We start from the raw sequence: 23,248 nt of genomic DNA on the forward strand, positions 1-23,248 counted from the left end.
TTCTAGAGTCAGCCCTGGTCCACCTTTATGGCGATATCTTGAAAAGACGTCCACCCATAGAACTAAGCCCACGCTCTTTTAAAATACTCATTAAAACCTTTAGTTTGATACCCATATCGTTCAAACAAGTTCTAGAGTCAGCCCTGGTCCACCTTTATGGCGATATCTTGAAAAGACGTCCACCCATAGAACTAAGCCCACGCTCTTTTAAAATACTCATTAACACTTTCATTTGATACCCATATCGTACAAACAAGTTCTAGAGTCAGCCCTGGTCCACCTTTATGGCGATATCTTGAAAAGGCGTCCACCTATAGAACTAAGCCCACGCCCTTTTAAAATACTCATTAACACCTTTCGTCTGATACCCATATCGTACAAACAAGTTCTAGAGTCAGCCCTGGTCCACCTCTATGGCGATATCTTGAAAAGGCGTCCACCTATAGAACTAAGCCCATGCCCTTTTAAAATACTCATTAGCACCTTTCGTTTGATACCCATACCGTACAAACAAGTTCTAGAGTCAGCCCTGGTCCACCTTTATGGCGATATCTTGAAAAGGCGTCCACCCATAGAACTAAGCCCACGCCCTTTTAAAATACTCATAACACCTTTCGTTTGATACCCATATCGTACAAACAAGTTCTAGAGTCAGCTCTGGTCCACCTTTATGGCGATATCTCGAAAAGGCGTCCTCCTATAGAACTTAGGCCCACACCCTTTTATAATACTCATTAACACCTTTCATTTGATACCCATATCGTACAAACAAAGTCTAGAGTCACCCTTGGTCCACCTTTATGGCGATATCTTGAAAAGACGTCCACCCATAGAACTAAGCCCACGCTCTTTTAAAATACTCATTAACACCTTTAGTTTGATACCCATATCGTACAAACAAGTTCTAGAGTCAGACGTGGTCCACCTTTATGGCGATATCTCGAAAAGGCGTCCTCCTATAGAACTTAGGCCCACTCCCTTTTAAAATATTCATTAACACTTTCATTTGATACCCATATCGTACAAACAAAGTCTAGAGTCACCCCTGGTCCACCTTTATGACGATATCTTGAAAAGACGTCCACCCATAGAACTAAGCCCACGCTCTTTTAAAATACTCATTAACACCTTTAGTTGGATACCCATATCGTACAAGCAAGTTCTAGAGTCAGCCCTGGTCCACCTTTATGGCGATATCTCGAAAAGCGTCCTCCTATAGAACTTAGGCCCACACCCTTTTATAATACTCATTAACACCTTTCATTTGATACCCATATCGTACAAATAAGTTCTAGAGTCGGCCCTGGTCCACCTTTATGGTGATATCTCGAAAAGGCGTCCTCCTATAGAACTTAGGCCCACACCCTTTTATAATACTCATTAACACCTTTCAATTGATACCCATATCGTACCAACAAAGTCTAGAGTCAGCCCTGGTCCACCTTTATGGCGATATCTCGAAAAGGCGTCCTCCTATAGAACTTAGGCCCACTCCCTTTTAAAATACTCATTAACACCTTTCGTTTGTTACCCATACCGTACAGACAAGTTCTAGAGTCAGCCCTGGTCCACCTTTATGGCGATATCTTGAAAAGACGTCCACCCATAGAACTAAGCCCACGTCCTTTTAAAATACTCATTAACACCTTTAGTTTGATACCCATATCGTACAAACAAGTTCTAGAGTCAGCCGTGGTCCACCTTTATGGCGATATCTCGAAAAGGCGTCCTCCTATAGAACTTAGGCCCACTCCCTTTTAAAATATTCATTAACACATTCATTTGATACCCATATCGTACAAACAAAGTCTAGAGTCACCCCTGGTCCACCTTTATGGCGATATCTTGAAAAGACGTCCACCCATAGAACTAAGCCCACGTCCTTTTAAAATACTCATTAACACCTTTAGTTTGATACCCATATCGTACAAACAAGTTCTAGAGTCAGCCCTGGTCCACCTTTATGGCGATATCTCGAAAAGGCGTCCTCCTATAGAACTTACCCTTTTATAATACTCATTAACACCTTTCGTTTGATACCCATATCGTACAAACAAATTCTAGAGTCAGCCCTGCTCTACCTTTATGGTGATATTCCTAAATGGCGTTCACCTATAGAACTATGGCCCACTCCCTTTTAAAATACTCATTAACACTTTCATTTGATACCCATATCGTACAAACAAAGTCTAGAGTCACCCCTGGTCCACCTTTATGGCGATATCTCGGCGGGTAGATTTATTTTTTATATGCAGGGCCGGATTAACAGGTAGGCAGAATAGGCAGTTGCATGGGGCCCCGGATTTTAGAGGCCCCCTAAAAATGAAAAAGAATTCTAAAATTTTCTTACAAACATAAAATCATGGCTCAATTATATGGTTGGCTCTTCTCATCAGCTGATTTTATTTTTGTCATGGTCAATGGCAAACTCAAAATGAAACCAACACATTGACTACATTTTCATACCACACCAAAGAGGATAAATACAATAAGAGCCGTCACTCGTTATTTTGTGGCGAGTATCTCGCTGGAAATTGAAAAAATTGATGCCGAATGTTTTCTGAGAGGGACATTTTTAATTGTCTCGCATTTATCCATGCCGTGTAGGCCCCTTGTACAACTGTGATTTTTGGAAAGAGAATTAAATAAATTAATTAAATACAGTCGAAAAATAAACACAAATATCCCACGAAAATGTATAGAAGAAATTTAAAAACATTTCGCCCAAAAAAAAGTAGCGACTACCTCTCAGTATCGAGTAAATGCCAAAAAAATAACGAGTGACGGCTCTTGTTGTATTTATCCTCTTTGACCACACACAAAAACTGCTATGCATTTTAAATTTTACCAAGTTGCGCAAATAACAGCTGATCGGTGAAAATTCGCACATTCACACGCACAGTTCTCGACTCAGTTTCAAAACAAAACTTTAGATTATTTAATTCAAATTTTAAAGTGAGATAATCCTTACAAATTTATGTATACAGAATATATATGGCATTTTTGTTGTTATTAAAATAATAGTTTTATTTATATTAAAGCTTTTATCATTTTCTTTTTAACTTTGAAAAATCTCCGAACACCATTCCTTCATTATATGACATTCGACTGCCTAGTCCACTGCCTTCCACTCTATTCGCAACATAACCTCTACTTAAGCTGCCAAACTATATAGTAAACAATGCTGCTATGTTTTATGTTTTCATTTCATTCCATTCGCCTAATACCAATACACAGATTTTGACAATTTGAGCAGACATAATTTGTTGCTTTACAGATGAGCCAACCATATAGTTGAACCATGCATAAAATTCTAGAAAGTGAAAGAAAAATATAATCAGAAATGAAAATAAATTTTACTCAAATAAATAAAACTCAATTCACCGCATTCAAAAGGTGACCGCCGACAAACTAGACAAGGTTCCTAAAAAGGACATTTCCGACTCATTTGACAAGTTGTATGAGAGTGCAAAGAAGTGTATCGAAGTGAAAGGAGAGTATATCTATATATATAAAAGAAAGTCGTGTTAGTTACACTACGCATAACTCAAGGACAGATGAACCGATTTGGCTGAAAATTGGTGGAGAGGTAGTTTAGAACCAGGGAACGGACATAGGATACTTTTTATCCCGTTATGGCTAGGGTCTTGATATCAAAACGTGGACCTCGGTAATCCTGGGATGAGTTTGTACAATATGGGTATCAGATGGAAGCTGTTTATGAGTACTTTGATACTGGGTATTTTTTGTACCCCTGGGTGACTAGGGTCTCGATATATAGGCCAAAACGTGGACCCGGGCACTCCTAGAATATGTTTAAACAACATGGATATCAAATGAAAGCTGTTGATGATTGCTTTAGTACAGGGTAGTTTTCATACCTATTGGTGACTAGGGTCTCGAGATATAGGCCAAAACGTGGTTCTGGAAACCCCTAGAATGTGTGTGTAATATGGATATCAAATGAAAGCTGTTGATGAGTGCTTTAGTAGAGGGTAATTTTCATATCCCTGGGTGACGAGGGTCTCGAGATATAGGCCAAAACGTGGACCCGGGTACCCCTAGAATATGTTTGTAGAATATGGATAACAAATGAAAGCTGTTGGTGAATACTTTAGTAGAGGGTAATTTTCATACCTGTGGGTGACTAGGGTCTCGAGATATAGGCCAAAACGTGGGCGCGTGAACGCCTAGATAGTGTTTTACATTATGGGTACCAAATTGAAGATGTTGATGAATGCCTTAGTAGAGGGTAGTTTTATAACCTAATGGTGACTAGGGTCTCGAGATACAGGCCAAAACGTGGATCAGGGTAACACTAGGATGTGTTTTTACATTATGGGTATCAAATTGAAGCTGCTGGTGTGTGCTTTAGTGCAGAGTAATTTTCATATCGCTGGGTCACTAGGGTGTTGAGATATAGGCCACAACGTGGAACCGGATACCCCTACAATGTGTGTGTAATATGGATATCAAATGAAAGCTGTTGCTGAGAGCTTTAAAGTAATTTCCTTTGTCATATTCGATTTAGTCGCATCAACCTGCCAAACTGATAAATAAGCATGCGAAGCCGAAATAAAGACATGATTAATAATACCCACACACCTATATACATATGTACGTCCTATTCGATTTGCCTGAAATTTGGTGTATTAGTTTGCCTGTATTAGTATTTACGATCCTTTTTTCCGGTAACTAGACCAGAGATGGACTGGGATTGAGATTAGGACTAGGACTGGGGCTGAGACTCGGAGTGGGATTGGGACTCGGAATAGGACTGGAACAAAATACATACCACCCTCTGGGACTGGCAGTAAGGGATGAAGAAGAATGAGAAGAACTTGAGAGAAGAGAAGAGAGGGAAGGAGAAGGAGACTGAGAAAGAGAGTGAGACGAAATAGAGATAGATGAATCGAAAAAGACGGAGGGAGGAGTGAATAAAAGGATTAAGAAAAATATAAGGGGGGAGGCAGATTTAGACGGAAATCGCTTATTAAGATGTATGCAGATAGACCAAATTTTAGGGCAGAACAACGTCTGCCGGGTTTTCTAGTTGAATAATAAGAAAGGTTTATAACTTTTCTTCAGTTGGAAGGTCATACTGGTGAAAGTCTAGCGAATCAAACCTTAAAGTTTCTTACAAAAGACTGTGCTTTAGATATTCAAAATTGTAGAGGACAATAATATGACAACGCATTAAACATGTCCGGGAAGTATAATGATGTGCAAGCAAGAATATTGAGTTTGAAAGAGAATGCGATCTATGTTCGCTGTTCCGCGTATTCCCTTAATTTGGTTGGAGAGCATGCTGTGAAGTGCTGTTTTTATGCAGTAAATTTTTTCCCCATTATGCAGACATTATATAATCTTTTCCGCTTCCACCTATCGTTGGGCGTATTAAAAAATAAAATAAACAATGAGAAAACTTTGAAGACATTTTGAACTACACGCTGGGAAGCACATTCGAATGCGACGAATGCAGTTTACGGTTCATTTGATATCATATTAGGGGCTCTAGAAATCATTGCTGATGATGAATCACAAAATACTGATACTCGTTATGAGGCGACGTGTATCGCGAATAAAATGCAAAAATTCGAATTTGGTTTCATGTTGATTTTATGGAACTCTAGTCTGACTGCTATGCGTTCAGTGTATAAGTCATTGTGTATAAGTTAGAAGAGAGTTTCGTTTCATTCCGTGAAAAGTTCAATGATTTCGAGAAAAAACAAAACAATTATTACCTAGTGTAGGTTATACAGAAAAAAACGTACTCGTCGTAGAAAAAGCCAACCTAATGACGAAAATGCTATAAGTCCAGAAGTAAAATTTTCGCCTCGCTATGATTTAAGGACAAAAAAATTGATTTAGGACAAAAGGTTTCCTCGAAATCATCGACAATCTTCACAGTGAAATCAAACGACGTGCGAAAGTGTATATAGAAGTTTCAGAGAGATTTGCATTTCTCATCAACTTTTCTCCAAGTGATGGAGACCTCCACGAAGCCATAAATAACTTAGTTCGTTTTTATTCTAGAGATTTGGAAGAATTTTTCATTAAAATGAAACAATTCCAAAGTTGTGTGAAATCCAGATACACTCATGCGCAAAAATCTCATAGTCATTTGTATAAGATTCTAATGGAAGATCAATTAGCCGATGTATTTCGTAGCACAGAAATTGCTGTTCGAATTTTTTTAACAAAGATCACAAATTGTTCTGCCGATCGATCCTTCTCGCAATTAAAAAGAATCAAAGCTGCTGAAAGAGCTACGACGCGACAAGAGCGACTCGAGATGTTAGGTATACTTTGCATTGAGTCAGATTTATTTAACAAAATCGCCATTGATGATATAATTGATGAATTTGCCGAAAACAAATGTAGAAACGACATGTTTAAAATGTAGATAGTAATTTTATTGATATTATCACATTGTGACAATAAAATTTTTATGAAAGATATGTATAAGTTTGTGTTTTTTAATCGAAAAAAAGAAGGGACGCACGTGAAAAAGGGTCACCAATTTGATGGTTGCATAGGGCCCCGTTGAGGGTTAATCCGGAAAATCGCAAACGATTTTGGAAACAAAAATAGTTATAAATCAATGTTTGTACTTTTCTGGACTAAAATGATGAAGCTACAAAACTGCATACTCAAAAAATTCTGAAAACTCAAAAAAACAATTTCGAAGTTTTCGTAAAATTTTCTCGAATTTTTTCGAAAACGTTTTGATATTCGTTAGCATAGTTTCAAACAAAAAGAAAAATAAGATTCTTCTTAAATTATCGAAAATTAAAAAAAAAAGAATTAAATTACGAAATTTGATAAAAATTATCACTGCTATTTTAGTGCTCACTGCTTTACATATTGTGATTCACTACAAATGCTACTAATGTAACATTTTCGAAACACGAAGAACTTTTCCAAAATATTTTTGCAAGGGTGAAATGCCATAAATAAAAGTGGAATCGCATTTTTCCGATAACTAATATAATATGGTCATCAGCAGTGTTGCCTGAACTTTTTCAGAAAAAAGGCTAGATGAAAAAAAGTTGTTAAGGCTAAAAAACTAAAACTTTAAGGCAACTTTTCAAGCGTATATAGGCAAATCCCAAACTTCTATCACATAGTAGGTATAAGATTAAATATGTGTATGAAGGAAATAAGTTGGTTTATGTTGGTTTTGTTTCTTCTCATTCAGATCAGGGAAATATGATTTCAAAAAAAGCTTTATCGGTTTTTCTTATTTGACTGTTTTAATAACAAAATATAACGCCTTTTCTTTATATAGTTGCGCTGTGCAAACGTGCACTTGAAATTCAAAAATCTTTCGAATGTTAAATATTTATGTGTACATTTTATATTTTTTCCTGAATATTCGACTAACATATTGTAACGAATTCTGCGGATTTCTGATATTTATGCTCCTTCTGCTAACGTTCAAATCGCTAAACTGTTAAATAAATCACTCCAATATTCAGTTTTACAAACTGGTCTTTATTTAGATTCCTTGGGAGTAGTACTTCACAAATATACTTCACAACCAATAGCTTGTTTAAATCAAAACTGATTAATCATTCCCCAGCTTGCGCTGCTTTCATACTCTCTGTTGCCTCGTCCGCATATTTCTACTAAGGTCTAGACGTTTCGCCTTCTAGAACTGTTGTATCTCGTGCTTGGTAATTGAGCTATATGCATGTGTATGTGTGAGTAACAACTTCGGCTTATGACTACATGTGTGTGAGTGAGCTATCTCTCCTTCGCCTTCTATGCATGTATATAAACGATGATTGATGTGTTCATGTACACAAGTGTAGCTTGCTTTAATGTTTTTGTTGTGGTGCTTTTATTTACTAACACCTTAGTGATGCTAAAATCCGCCACAATATTTTATTGGTGTCTAAAATGTGTTGCGCCCATATTCTCTTTCATAGGTTGACTTAAATATTGACCTGTAACTTTATTTCTGTTCAGTCTACCAACAAAACTTATACGTCGTCACAAAAATATCATTTTTGCAGTTTATATAATGACATTTATTTCGCTGCTTGGTATTGAGTTATTCACAGTACTTGAAATTCCCTCCACTCCTCGCAAAACTAAAAATTCGAAAACAAACCTGAAAAGACTGGTAAATGAATTTTTAGCAAACGTATTTTTATATTCTCGAACCTGTCCCAAAATTCAACTGTTGAACCGATATTATCACATTAGATGCAATTTGCAATGGCTTCGAGTTCGTTATTTAGGGCACCATATAGCATTGCATAGCTCTTTTGTCTGCATGTGAGCTTAGAAAACCAATTGAAACAGCCAATCGAATCGAATGTCAAACACCCAGACCGAGACCGATATTAGCGATACTAGCGTTATCTTTTTTAAGCCCTAAAATTTTTAACTTCCAGCTCAAATGCATTCAAATTGAATCTAACCAAATTGGTTATCTAGGTTTTCCAAAATTTTGCAAAAAAGCTGAAAAGATCTAAAAACTTCTGCAAAACGCTTAAAAAAAGCTGAAAGCTAAATCTCAATTTTTGAAACTAAATGGAGGGAAAAAAGTTAAATGTAGTTTGAAAAAAAAAACTTAAATGGCAACACTGGTCATTAGGCGAAAGGGCTTGGAAGTGAGGGCTAGTGAAGGAAAACAAGACAGTTTTCGTGTATTTAAGTCAACAAAGAAATAACCGACGGAATAATTGCCATTGGCATCGCCCGTTATCAACTCAAAAAATGGTTTTTGCATCATATTTTCATTTATTGTTGATTTCATTTTATTGTTAATTTTTTATCACCCTGTATTATTTGCGCTCCTTCCCTCATTTCCTTTTAATAAATGTAATTGTTTTTTTAATGGTAATTTCCGTTCAGTTTGATTAATTTATATGTAGTTTTTCAGCTTTACTGATCTATTAGGGTCAAGTGCAAATAAAATACGATAATACGAATATTTTAAATCGTGTAATTTTTATTTCTAATGTTGTTTTTGTTTTTTGTATTCTGTTATAAACAAATATACACCACCCCTGAAGAAGATAAGGATAATTACCGAAACGTTGGGCTAAATGGTGGAATAAATCGTATTTTATTTGCACTTGACCCTAATAGATCAGTAAAGCTGAAAAACTACATATGTAATTGTTTTTTGTTTTCTACAAGAACTGGGTCTCATAATTAGATACATACATAAATAGATACATAATAAATTCATATTTTGCCTCTATTTTTTTAAGTCTCACTTAAATGTAAAATCTTTTCCTACGCAATAGAAATACAATACACACATATCTAAGTATTATTTACATATATATAATTTATATAACTAAATGTATTTATGCTCTTAAAAATTAGCATAATAATACCGCATATATAAATAGAATCATGTTTTTGTCTACTCACAAAGTATTTTAAATCAATCTCAAGAGGCCTTTGTGCATGGGGAAGTCAGAGCTCTTGTTGGTTGTGACTCTGAATGCCTCGCGTGACTTAAGTCAAATTTGTATCTTCTAAATTGCATAAGACCATGTGAGCCGAATGTGGAGTCACTGCACTTGGGCATTTCCTCAACGCCAACGTTGTCTACACAAATGCAATATTTTCTATAAACATACAAAATCGGCTACATATGTATGTATGTACCTACTTTCTGACATAGATATTTGCGTACAAATATGGCAACATCTGTGGGTTTAATCACATACACACATATTTCTATGTAAATGGGGAATTCCTTCACAAATCGGAGAGATCTAGCAAAAGAACAAAATATCACACTTATAATCTGTGAAGTTTGCGAGATCTCCACATAAAATCCTTAACTCGTATCAGAGGAATAAGTTTTTACAATAAGGGAGTTCCAAGTTCTGTGAATTGGTTGTTGGAAACGGAGCGTGAAAAACTTGTTTGATTAAAATTTTTTTTCTTTTCACATTTTATATGTACCTTGCTTATTTGCTAGGTATTGCTTTTTTCAAAAATACTATGGTTTTTGGTGTTGCTTATTTGCAGTGTTGTACCAAATGTATAGCCGTGTCTTTTGTTAGTGTATTGCAGAAATATTTAACACTAATTTTCAATGCAATGATGTTGTGGGTACCATTTGCATTAAGTCTTAAAGTCGGCCCATGTATTTTTATTTTCAAAATCTACCAAAATTTAGCTACCAAGAGCTACATATTTATATGTAATACTCCTATATTGCTAATAGAAAATACTCGCATTGAGTTTTGAATTCGAAATCAAAACAAGACAGCCTACGAAATTATTGTGATTGTAGCAGCATAAGTGTCACAACAAAAAATTTAAAAGGAACATTCCATTAATGAATACAAAAACAACAATATATCGGCACTCTGATGGGTGTGAGGGTACCTAGCCTGACGTAGCAATATAGGATTATCACATATATGGCTATGTAGATAAATTATGTCCTGGTCGTTTGAGGCTTTAACTTTAAAGGGACATGAAGGATATGAGGCGTGATTCTTTACTTTTAAGATGATATCAGGATGACAACTATATGTTCAGAAAACGACCCGATGTCCTGAGTTGAGTAGGTACACCATTGGCATAGTCCTAAAAAAAATCAATCCTTGACAGACACTAGGTATGGCCGAAGGAAGCCAATCTTAAATGATTTTATATATAAAGCCTTTGAATCGAGCTTGAGTCGAATCGAGGGCATTGTGTCGATTTGAAAAGGAATAACCCATATGCAGTATTAAATTTATAAATGGAGAAACAAAATGTTTTCTTATTATTTTGTATGTTAATACGATATAACGGTGTGTTGTTGTTGTTGTCACTCCTGCTCTTGTTGTTAACAGTTGTTCGCTCAATTACTTCAATGAAGGTGGGCAGATAAATTTACTTGTTTTACTAGATAGCGTCTCTTCAAGCTTTACAATAAATATTTGCTCGCGAGCGAGTAAATTACACCGACTTGCTGCTTTTTCGTACCGGCACTCAAAATTGTGCAGCATTTTTGGAATTAATACGCGTCGAACGTTGTGACTCAGCACATCATCGTTCGTAATTATCACGCGTAGTGTTCACAACGTGAAGAAGCAACCACCCGTCCATTCAAATAAAACCACCTTTTGTGGACCGGTCAGTTCAACAAATGTTTTTTGGCAATGCACAAATGAAAAAAGTTCAAAGTTTGCGTAGAAAGTAAGGAACCCCCCATCGCCTTTTGTGTTATTATGTTTGTGATCTTTTTGCCATAAGAATTTGTGTTTGGTTCGATGTCGTTGCTGAGCCAGTGAGTGAATAATCAATTTTACTTTGTGCAGCTAAAAAGAAAATGTGCCAAATGTGTATGTGCATAATCATCTAAAGCAGAATGATATATATGTACATATTACATTCGAGTGTTCCAAAAAAATATTGTTTCTCGTATTTCGGGTCTGACCCAAATGGGCTTAAAAACTTCATATTTTTAGGTTGTTGCTGATGTTGTAGCAATAAGGACACTCCCCGGAGCAACGTTTCTTTATCTTTTCCCCATGTGCTGGCGGCAAGCGACTTGAGGATTTTGTTGCGACTTTGGACTTTAGAAACAATCTCGGTGGCATGAGCGTTGAAGGTTAGAGTATCCGCCACGGTTAGAGGAGGTTGACAATTGGGTTGGAGAAGCTATTAATTGCGCTGGCAACCAGTTAAAAGGGTTGCGCTACACAACCTGTCGAATCAATTTGGTAGTTTAGTCGACTATTACGACAGGCATATTCTAAGCCCCCTAACCCGATGGGGAAACAAATATAGAGGTCGCTACACTCATTTGAAAATTCTGGATTTCAATCAACACCGTGCGCGCCTATATAAAATTTCGAAATTTTCGAACTTACCTTGTTTCAGTCTTCATATTTTCCTCTAAATTTAGAATACTAAGGAATATTGACAAAAAAATTGTTTTTGAACACTCTAAAATGGAATAGAATCTATGAGCCTTTTTTTTGTATAAAATAAAGTGTTAATTGTGTATGTGTGCATATAATTCGAAATCAAAAAGTCCTTTAATATTAAACAAATCTCTAAAAATGCAATAAAAAGTGAATAGAATTGCAGCGAAATGCAAGCAAAGCGAACACAAATAAATTCCTAAATATTTAGGCCACAACAATTTGTTTTCGATTCGTAATTTTCCACAGCTAACAAGCTTTTAATGGGAAAACATTAACAAATCGAAGATAACAGCAATCAATAAGGTATTTATTTATTTTGATATCAATTGTTTGTTTGACTTTAAGTATGAATTACATATGTACATTATATTTATGGCAGGCAGATATTTCGTTCACAATCGCAGATACATATGTACACACATACATACTTTATTAATATAAACATTTAATGTCGATTACAGCGTTCTCAAACAAGAATATGACAACTAGTCTAATCATAGAAAATCGGATTGGCTTTTTGCTATAGAAATTATAATAATACTAATAATAATAAAACCAACGGATTACTACCCTCTAAAGCACGCCGAACCGACACGAGGGCCGCATCTGAATGGCGCACGGATTTTGTTTTTGCCGAGTTGTTGATAGGCGGAGGTTTGTTAAGCGTCGAGATCTAAAGCTGGAGACATTGGTGCTTTATCGGTAACCGTATCGGTAACCTTATAACAGCTGATTCGACCAATCTTATGAGAATCAATGCAATCGATTATTGGTGCCGCTAAAGTCGTAACCGTATCGTAGCCAACCAATTAGGTTTTGGTTTACCGTCGTAACGATAAACAGCTGATTACGTTAGGGATACGGATACAGCGATACGACATACGGCACCAATGACTCCAGCTTAAAGGTACGTCCACACCGGTAACGAAATAGCAAAGTTGTATAACAATTGTTTTAAAACAACTTGCAACTTGTTATAAACCAAGTTATCTAATTCCTTTGATCTTTACCGACAATCTCTGGGTAACATGTAACCTGCTATAAAAACAGAAAAAAAGTTACACAACATCGTGTTATACAACACTTTTTCAGTTGAATTTCTAACAAGTTACATAACATTGGTTATATAACTGTTTGTAACATGTTTTGTTACTGGTGTGGACGCACCTTAAAACTGCTCAGCTACAGAATAAAAATCATCAGCTGAGCATAATACATAGTATGTTAGAAATGTTACATGTACTACTAAGGGAACTTACCCAAACTACGTGACCCATTTTCTACAACTTTTATCCCCCTCTCCCCTCGGTGACCAACGGTGGTATATTTTAAGACCCCCCATTCCACCTTTAGTTTACACGTAGTAGTTCATAAGTATGATTTTAAATTATTTTTTGCTAACTTAAAAAAATGTATTTGATTTATATTTGTTTTTATTAATTCGGCACCCGCCGCGTTACGCGAAGCGTGCGTGCATACATATAATTACAAGTTAATAATATTAAGAAGAAAAAATGTATTTAAAAACATATTCGAACAACAACTTAATTTATAAAGTCTTTTTCCTTTTTATTTCTTTTCATCTAATTCAACTTTATAAAGAATACGCTTCCAGCATCAAGCCCCTGGGATACATCGTAGATTATGGGAGCAGTAGCATCAGGAGTTTCCTCAGACGTGATTATTTTTTCCTCGTCGACATCCTCGATGTCTATCCACTCCGCGCTTTGCTCCACGATACATAAGATCGCTTTTGGTCTCCTGGAGAGGACATGCAGGGTCGCATGCGATACACGTCGTCCACTGCATTACCATGCACGTTTTCTGATGATTTCCCATGGTAATTTTTGACGCGAAATAAATTCCACAAAAAATTGCAAGATTTTCTAGAGATTATTGACTACGTGACAAAGCCCCAATCCCTCCCCTCCCCCCTGTTACCAGGTGTAATACCTAAAGAAACCCCCTCCCCCCCTAAAGGGGTGCGTGACAAGGTGCATGACTTGGCAACTAATTTAATAGCTAACTTTTTTATAGTTAACTAAATGTGAGTTATTTTGGTTCTCCCGTAAAACAGTCAGCTACTAGCAAGCTTTATTTTAGCAATTGTTAGTTTTATTATTCCGTAGAGAGTATCTAAATCTAAAGATGAACTTTTTTTTGTGCTTAACAGAGCAAAGATTTATAGTTCATACTGAGACTTTGGCTACGACAAAATTCATCTAAGGGCGCCTTTATTGAAACAAAATCACCATAATTGTAACAAGCGTACGCAGCTCCAGAAAAAATCTGAAAAATGCTACCACTACCACAATATTAGTTTTATTCAATAAATTTCTTGCTATGTGAACGAAGTTTATAAAAGTAAAAGTATTTATAAAAGATCAAAAAGTCAGTCTTATTTCAATAAAAAAAATCATTTTTAAACTTAGAAAACAACGTGAAATATACCACTTTAAAAATTTTAACGTAATGATTGTAAGAAACGGAACTATTTTTTCTGATATCTACATCTCAAAATCAATAGCATTCCGTTACCTTTATTCCGTTGTCTCTTTTTGTTAACGGGATATTAGCAAATAACTGAAGAAAATATGAATAAATTGAAAAAAATTTATTTGGAGTTTAAAAAGATGCATTCTTTACCAATTAACCATAATTAACCAATTATATTCTTTACTGCGTAGATCTATTGAACGGTGTAATTAGCTGGTGTCTAATTTTTCTGCATTTAGAAAATTATGTTCCGGTTTTCGAATTAGATACAATTTGAATACCTTTACACATTTTGAATACCTTTACTAGAACAGCGGCTGCCGTGATGCGGATTGAAAATCACAGAAAGCTTAAATGACAAATATGAAAATGTCTACCTATTTACAAAAATTATTTTAATACTGTTACCATATATGTAGTACTCCTATATTGCTAATAGAAAATGTATTGCATATATGACAGTTACCCATTTTAGAGCTATTTGGATTTAAAAAATGTATTTCGATCATATAATCTTTTTATACCTAGCGACGACGACTGAGTCAGCGTGCTTTGCACACAGTGTATATTAACTTTGATTGGATAACGGTTGGTTGTACAGGTATAAAGGAATCGAGATAGATATAGACTTCCACATATCAAAATCATCAGTATCGAAAAAAAATTTGATTGAGCCATGTAATTATTGAGATATCTTCACCAAATTTGGTACACGAGCTTATCTTGACCCAGAATAGATTGGTATTGAAAATGAGCGAAATCGGATGATAACCACGCCCACTTTTTATATATATAAAATTTTGGAATATACAAAAAAAAACCTGATTATTTAGTAAATAATACACCCAGAATGTTGAAATTTGACATGTGGACTGATATTGAGACCCTACATAAAAAATTGAAAAAAAAAATTTTTTTAATGGGCTTGGCACCGCCCACTTGTGATTAAATCAATTTTACAAATAATATTAATCATAAATCAAAAATCGTTAAACCTATCGTAACAAAATTCGGCAGAGAGGTTGCCTTTACTATAAGGAATGCTTTGAAGAAAAATTAACGAAATCGGTTAAGGACCACGCCCACTTTTATATAAAAGATTTTTAAAAGAGTCGTGGACGAATAAAATAAGCTATATCTTTGCAAAAAAGAGCTTTATAACAATGGTATTTCATTTCCCAAGTGGATTTATAACAGTAAATAGGAAAAACTTCAAAATTTTAAAAATGGGCGTGGCACCGCCCCTTTTATGACTAAGCAATTTTGTATGTCTCGGGAGCCATAACTCGAAGAAAAACTAACATATCGTAATGAAATTGTGTACACATATTTTCTTTATAGCAGAAAATATTTCTGGTAAAAATGGACGGGATCGGTTAAAGACCACGCCAACTTTTATATAAAACAAATTTAAAAGAATCGTAGACTATAATAATAAGATATAACTTAGCAAAAAATAGTTTTGAATCAATGATATTTCACTTATCAAGTTTTATTGTAAGAGGAAATGGGGAGACATTTCTTTTAACGGGCATTGCCACGTGTTATGTAGAAAAGTAATTTATCTGAAATGAAATGTACAATTGAAGCTCACGCTGAGTATATCATGTTCGGTTACACCCGAACTTAGCCTTCCTTACTTGCTCGTTTTTTTTTGTTTTTTTTTTTTTTTTGCCGAGTCGTTGAAAGGCACGGATTTGTTAAGGGTCGAGATCTAAAAATGCTTAGCTGCAGATTTATTTAAATTCATCAGCCAAGGAAGACACTAATAAGGTTGGTTAAGTTCGACTGACATATAAATAGTTAGAAAATAATGATAATCACGTTAATAGGATAAAGATGAGATAGATAACCGAAACAAGCCAATTTACAAACCATAATAAACAAACCGATCGAGTTTCTAAAAATGTTTACATTCTTCTAATCTAATACTATGTTCAAACAGAAAAATAAATTAAGGCAATTTCGATTTAAATTGAGTGGTGTTCATACAACTCTATTTAGCTTATACAATAGTAATTTGATAGCTAGTTGGCTCATCTCTACAGTAACAACATATCTTTGTTGCGACTGTCAAAATGTGCGTGTTGGTATTAGGTGAATGGAATGGACTGAAAACATAAAACTTTGAAATTTTTGTGTGTTGTAAGAAAATGTGTTCAATGTTTTGGTTTCATTTTGAGATTGCCATCTTCTTTTGACAATCCCTACCCGAGTGAAATGAAAGACATACAATCAGCTGATGAGATGAGCTAACCATATAGTTCAGCCATGCGTAACTGACGTTTAAATATACTCAATAAACACACTTTACAATGTTGCATTTGCAGTTTGAAACAATTTATTACGCAATTTTTTTTTAATTGGCATTTTTATTATTACAATTTATTACATCAAAAATTGCGTAATAAAATGTCCAAATGGTATAAATTGCCAATTTGGTGTGTGTTTGCACCTAGTATAATAAATAAATAAGCAAAATGAAAATTAAATTTGTGTGTACTTATTTCATTTTTTGTTATTGTTCTCGATGTTTATTTTATTTTTTACAACAAGACTTTAATAATAAAGTTAAGAGTGAGTAAGAGCATTCGGAATCAATATATCAAATAATATTAATCAAATTCAAACTTTAACGCTGTGAGTAGAAAGCGAGGAAACGTATAACATACTCGTACATATGTATGTATGTGTGTATGCTTATAATATGTGCATATATTTATACTCAGCTGAGCAGAGCTCTCAGAGTATACTAACTTTGTTCGCATAACGGTAATCCCTAACGGCATAAACTAATCGACATAGATATGGACTACTATATATCAAAATGATCTGGGTGAAAAAAGAACTTCATTTAGCCATGTCCGTCAGTCCGTCCGTCCGTCAACACGATAACTTGAGTAAATTTTGAGGTATCTTGATGAAATTTGGTATGTAGGTTCCTGGGCGCTCATCTCAGATCGCTATTTAAAATGAACGAAATCGGACTACAACCACGCCAACTTTTTCGATATCGAAAATTTCGAGAAACCGAAAAACCGAAAAAGTGCGATAATTCATTACCAAAGACGGATAAAGCGATGAAACTTGGTAGGTGCGTTAACCTTATGACGCAAAATAGTAAATAAAAAAAATTTTGGACAATGGGCGTGGCACCGCCCACTTTTAAAATAAGGTAATTTAAAAGTTTTGCAAGCTGTAATTTGGCAGGCGTTGAAGATATTATGATGAAATTTGGTAGGCACGATACTCCTATTACTATATGTGTTCTAAATAAAAATTAGCGAAATCGGATGACGAACACGCCCACTTTAAAAAAAAATGTTTAAGTCAAGTTTTAACAAAAAATTTAATATCTTTACAGTATAAAAGTAAATTTTGTCAACATTCGACACCAGTAATGATATGGTGCAACAAAATACAAAGATAAAAGAAAATTTCAAAATGGGCGTAACTCCGCCCTTTTTAATTTAATTCGTCTAGAATACTTTTAATGTCATAAGTCGGACAAAAATTTACCAATCCTTGTGAAATTTGGTAGGGACATAGATTCTATGACGATAACTGTTTTCTGTGAAAATGGGCGAAATCGGTTGAAGCCACGCCCGGTTTTTATACACAGTCGACCGTCTGTCCTTCCGCTCGACCGTTAACACGATAACTTGCGCAAAAAACGATATATCTTAACTAAGCTTGGTTCACGGACTTATCTGAAGTCACTTTATCTTGGTATAAAATATGGCCGAAATCCGACTATGACCACGCCCACTTTTCCTATATCGAAAATTACGAAAAATGAAAAAAATGCCATAATTCTGTACCAAATATGAAAAAATAGATGAAACATGGTAATTGTATTGGTTTACTGACGCAAAATATAACTTTAGAAAAATTTTGTAAAATGGATGTGACACCTACCATATTAAGTAGAAGAAAATGAAAAAGTTCTGCAGGGCGAAATCAAAAGCTCTTGGAATCTTGGCAGGAATACTGTTCGTGGCATGACATATATAAATAAATTAGCGGTACCCGACAGAAGATGTTCTGGGTCACCCTGGTCCACATTTTGGTCGATATCTCGAAAACGCGTTCACATATACAACTAAGGACTACTCCCTTTTAAAACCCTCATTAATACTTTTAATTTGATACCCATATCGTACAAAAACATTCTAGAGTCACCCCTGGTCCACCCTTATTGCGATATCTCGAAAAGGCGTCCACCTATAGAAATAAGGCCCACTACGTTTTAAATAATCATTAACACCTTTCATTTGATACACATGTCATACAAACACATTCCAGGGTTACCCTAGGTTCATTTTGCTAAATGGTTATTTCCCCTTATTTTGTCTCCAAAGCTCTCAGCTGAGTATGTAATGTTCGGTTACACCTGAACTTAGCCTTCCTTACTTGTTTTACACATAATTGTACATAAAAATCTATTACTCGTGCTGCAGAACTCATAGAAGATAAATTCGATTTAAAGTATCCTTCATCAAATATGGTGTCAGCTTCGGCGATCAACTCTGATGATGATGAAATGATGAATTAAATAAAAAGTTGTGTCTAGTTTTCAAAGCACTTCCGATTCTCCTTCAATGAATAAATTTTAATAAAAAATAAATCAAAATTTGCTAGTTTTTCACGCGAATAATGAAACGTGCTAGTCTTCCATTAGACTGACAATATGATAGAAGAACTCTTGATAAACGAATTTTTTTTACGTTTGCACTTGGTGAATGCCAAAATGTTTTGATGTAAAATGAAAATTATTAATTTTGTACTGTTATATAAATATAATGGAAATGGAAAATAAGTGTTCCTGAAATTATTAAATGGCAAGTCCCTTAAAAACGAAGAGATGACTACTTTGGAACGTCGTAGAAATAAAATCGGCGCCACCAGTATAATCCAATTCTACGTAAATTATCATTATACATTAGGCTGGTTAATTAAATTTTTTTTCGAATTTTTACAGGTGCTCAGTTCTTAAAATGTGCTGTTTAGTGCAAAAATGCAGTTGTAAAAGTATGAGCTCAGTCGGGCTTTGCTTTCCCGTGCCTAAAAACCCCTGAAGTTGGCCAAGTCACAATTTTTCGCGAAAAATCAATAACATTTTTTTTTATTTGCAATATATTATACATGTTGAAATAAATTTATTGTCAAATGAAAGGAAATTAAATGGACTTTAAAGTATATAACAGACATTTTCCTTTAAAAATGGGTGGTTTGATAGATATATAATATTTAATGAATCAAGTTCGTGTGAAGTGACCTGGTATGGTATTGCGCTGTTCCCTACAATTTTGATCAAGTCAAGTTCGAGTTTATTGATGTTCTCTAAAACTTTTTAATATGACATATTTTTAGCACCGTATACGTTCAGACCACCACGTTCATATTGAGCCATAAGGTTTGTTTATTGAACTGCTCTAGCTTACGCCAAGTTGAATTACTTCACAAAATTGTGTTTCATGACCACTTTTCTTGCTCTAGGTTGCTATATCTTTTGTTTCATGAGTATGCTCAAAACAAAACTAAAGTAATCCAGATCACAAATTTCTGCTCTAGCTTTTTTTTGTGGAGTAAGTTAGAGCAGAGAAGTAATTGTCAGTCAAGAAAAAATAAATTTTTGAAAACTTCAAAAAAAAAAAACTAGCTTGCAAGAAAAACCACGTTTTTGCATACGTGCATTTGCATTAATTTTGAAGATTAAAACAAAACGAAATAAATGGAAACTATCGAAATTCAAGTGTTTCTGTTTCATGTCATTTCTGCTCTAAGTTGCTCTATTTCTATTTTGTCAGCTGCCCTACTCTGCTCTGCTCTGAACTTTTTTTTGTTCATTAAACAGACCTATAAACTCGAATTTTTTGACAAAAACAACACAAAATAAAGTCAAAAACGTCCCATAAATAATAGTTTATGACTCAGCATGAATATAATCTAATAGTTTTAAAATTCTTTATGCGAATATTGATACTTGAAACTTCTGGCATATTTTAGTTCATTTGATATTTATACATAAAAGGAATTTACATTGCCCAACCTTGCAGTCCTGTTGATTTTCAAAATTGCCTAGTGTAAACGGGTCGTACAAAAGCAATATCTTGTCAGATGCCGAAAAATGCTGTTTGCAAAGTTGAAAAACTATATAACGAATGGAGATCACTTCAAAGGAATTTAGCATTGAAGACAAAATGCCAGGAAGGAAAGAATCTTGCATTCAAATCCAAGCTGCCCGACCTTTTTGATATAGCAGTGGAAGATGCCATTTCCAAAATGTCGAATAAAGAAGATGTTCGATTTTTGGAAAGTCAAAGAATGAAAGGTCGCAAAGGTCACATGGAAGGTGTCGATAGAAATACTGATCGAGCTGATCAAAGAAGAGTAGAAAGAGAGAAAAGAAGAGAAGTTTGTGAAAATGAGGCTGTGAAGTTTTTTAAAAATGTTTCCATAGATAAGTTTATTTCTGACCAATCTCTTGTATTTTTCGAGTATTTTAACGTCAGAACGGATTTTTTGGCAGAGGTCCCAATGAGCTGATTTGATAATAACGACTTTTTGAAACTTCAAAGTTTTGTTAGAAGCATAAAAGTAGTAAACGGCACGGCAGAGAGGGGAGTTAAGTTACTTCAAGATTTTAATAACACTCTTACAAAAGACGAGGAGTAGACCCAATTCTTGCTTCTGGTGGTGGCGGATTGCCGGCGGCTTTACCCCGATGCTTCAAAGTGTACCCTTTCTCAACCCGTATCCGATGACTGAAATTGAAAATCAACATTTTTATATTTTTTAATCCTTTTAACTTTTATTTTTAATATGAATTCTTTCTTCGAATGTGAACTCTAGAATGGCTACCATCATCTCACCATTTTGTAAAACATTATATTCGTTAATTAAAGACTGAAAATACATAACTACAACAATTTCTTAACTTCCAGTTTTTTCTATTATAATAAATAATGATACTTAAAAGCATCCGTTGATTTCGGATAAGGTAAGATATCAGTAAACGTAAAATTGTTTTCGAAATTTTGAGGAACAGCGAAATTCAATACCAGGTAACAATCTTTGTCCACTAAATGTTAAATATATTTTCAACTGCCCAGTTTTAGGGAAGAAATGTTATTATATAATTTAAAGTCTATTAAATTTTATTTCGTTTAATAATACACCTGTTGCAATGCGGATATCTTATCGCAGGTTAAAACAAAATTTTTTCGAGTTTTCGGTAAAAATTGGGATTTTGTCAAACTTCCAGGCTCTTTAGGCAGGGGAAGGTGAATTCCGACTGAGCTGAAACTTTTACAATTGCATTTTTATATCTAATAGAACATTTCTAGAAGTGAGCACATACAAATTTCGGCGAAAAAAAAACTAATCTGTATTGAAAAACCACCCTATTATACATATATGTATACGTCGTGTGGGTGTGTGGACTTAAGTGTTTAAGTGCTCATCTTGTACTACATAGGTAGACCTTTGTATGTGTAGATATGTACGTGCATTTGTACATAAGTGAAGTTTTATTACGTATTGAAGTCGTAATAAAAATTGAATTATACTGCATATCCATATCCAAACAACCGAGCCTGCCAATGAACATGTGCAGTTGAGTGTCCATGTGCTTGAATGTGTGTGTGGACAAGTTTAGTTGAATGTAAAGAAAATGGATTGCTCTTGAACTATTTGGATTATTTAAAATAGTAGTTGTTGTTGCATACTATGGCCTGGCATACAAGCGTTCTGTATGTACATTAGGGTGCACAATTGAATTGTTCCTTAAGGCTGATGCTGGCCACATCATGGATGGTTGCCGCAAGGGTGCAGAAATGGCAGAAAATACGAGTCACGTATATACCAACGGTTCAAAATTAACGGACGCCGCTAAAAATATTTGTTGGTCTTACGATTCCTAATGAAAAAAAAACTTGAGGCTCATCATGGCCGTATTAACAGAGTGTGTCCTTCTGGCGTAATCTGCTTCTAAACAGAGCCTCGTCTTTGAACAGATGTAGATAGGTTGATCACGTTTTGTGTTTATGTCTACGTTCGAGAGCTCAAGGTCCCAATTACAAAAAGCGGTAGAATTATCAGGTTTCGAAGTAGCAATAAATCTTGGTTGTCAAACAAATTCTGGAACACATTCAGTCTGAGTAAGGTCTTTATTGACTGACCAGTTAAACCTAACCCGAACTTAATGTTTCCCAAGTCCATTTTAATTTATCATTGACTTCAGTGCTACTTTGGTAACAGTGCTCCCGAAGCATAAGGGGAATCCATTCTCTCTCATCTCTGTAAGACTTTGAAATCAAGTCTTAAAGTACAATAAAACTTCCAAATTACAATTATTACGAGGCCCTTACGTAACTGCACACATACGTACATACATTTCTGACAATGAATTCTATGTTAAGAAAATTGTTGGTCGTACGAATGTTTTATTTAGTCTTAATGAATCTGACTGTCAGAAAATGTAAACAAGTTTGCAAAGTTAATATCTCAAAGTCAGAATTTGGCTTAAGGTAACTGTTTCTTAAGCATTAATTTTAGCAATGATGCTAGTCGCTTCTCTATTCCAGCCTTGCAGCAACATTTTTGTTACCGGTTATGAAAATGGCAAGCAACTTTTACATTCGTTTGGTATTCTGCTTGCTAATATTACAGGAATAAGATGTTACCACGCATAATTGGACGTGTTCAATAAATATTGTTTTGAAAACAAAAGGCAGTAGTGTGAAATATAAGATTTTGTGGCAGAATATTTGGTGCCCTTTGCGAATCTAACCGCGTGTGGCAGAGTTTTCTTAAAAGCAACAATATTTCATAAAAGTAATAGTTTC

General features: G+C 34.9%; 1 protein-coding gene across 15 annotated transcripts in view; it reads left to right on the forward strand.

Annotated features, from left to right (window-relative positions):
- Positions 1–23,248, forward strand: part of Epac (Exchange protein directly activated by cAMP) — a 219,285-nt gene that overhangs the window by 82,137 nt on the left and 113,900 nt on the right. The window contains exons 1-2 of one of the 15 annotated variants that reach the window (XM_067776976.1): positions 10,880–12,206; positions 12,365–12,557. The exons of 5 other annotated variants lie outside the window; for them this stretch is intronic. The gene's annotated coding sequence lies outside the window, so the exon portion shown is untranslated. Of the gene's footprint in view, positions 1–10,879; positions 12,207–12,364; positions 12,558–23,248 lie in introns of those variants that run through there. 9 more of the 15 variants (XM_067776975.1, XM_067776978.1, XM_067776977.1 and 6 more) reach the window with 9 other exon arrangements.

Source organism: Eurosta solidaginis, chromosome 3, assembly GCF_040869045.1.
Source record: "Eurosta solidaginis isolate ZX-2024a chromosome 3, ASM4086904v1, whole genome shotgun sequence".
Taxonomy (NCBI): Eukaryota; Metazoa; Arthropoda; class Insecta; order Diptera; family Tephritidae; genus Eurosta; species Eurosta solidaginis.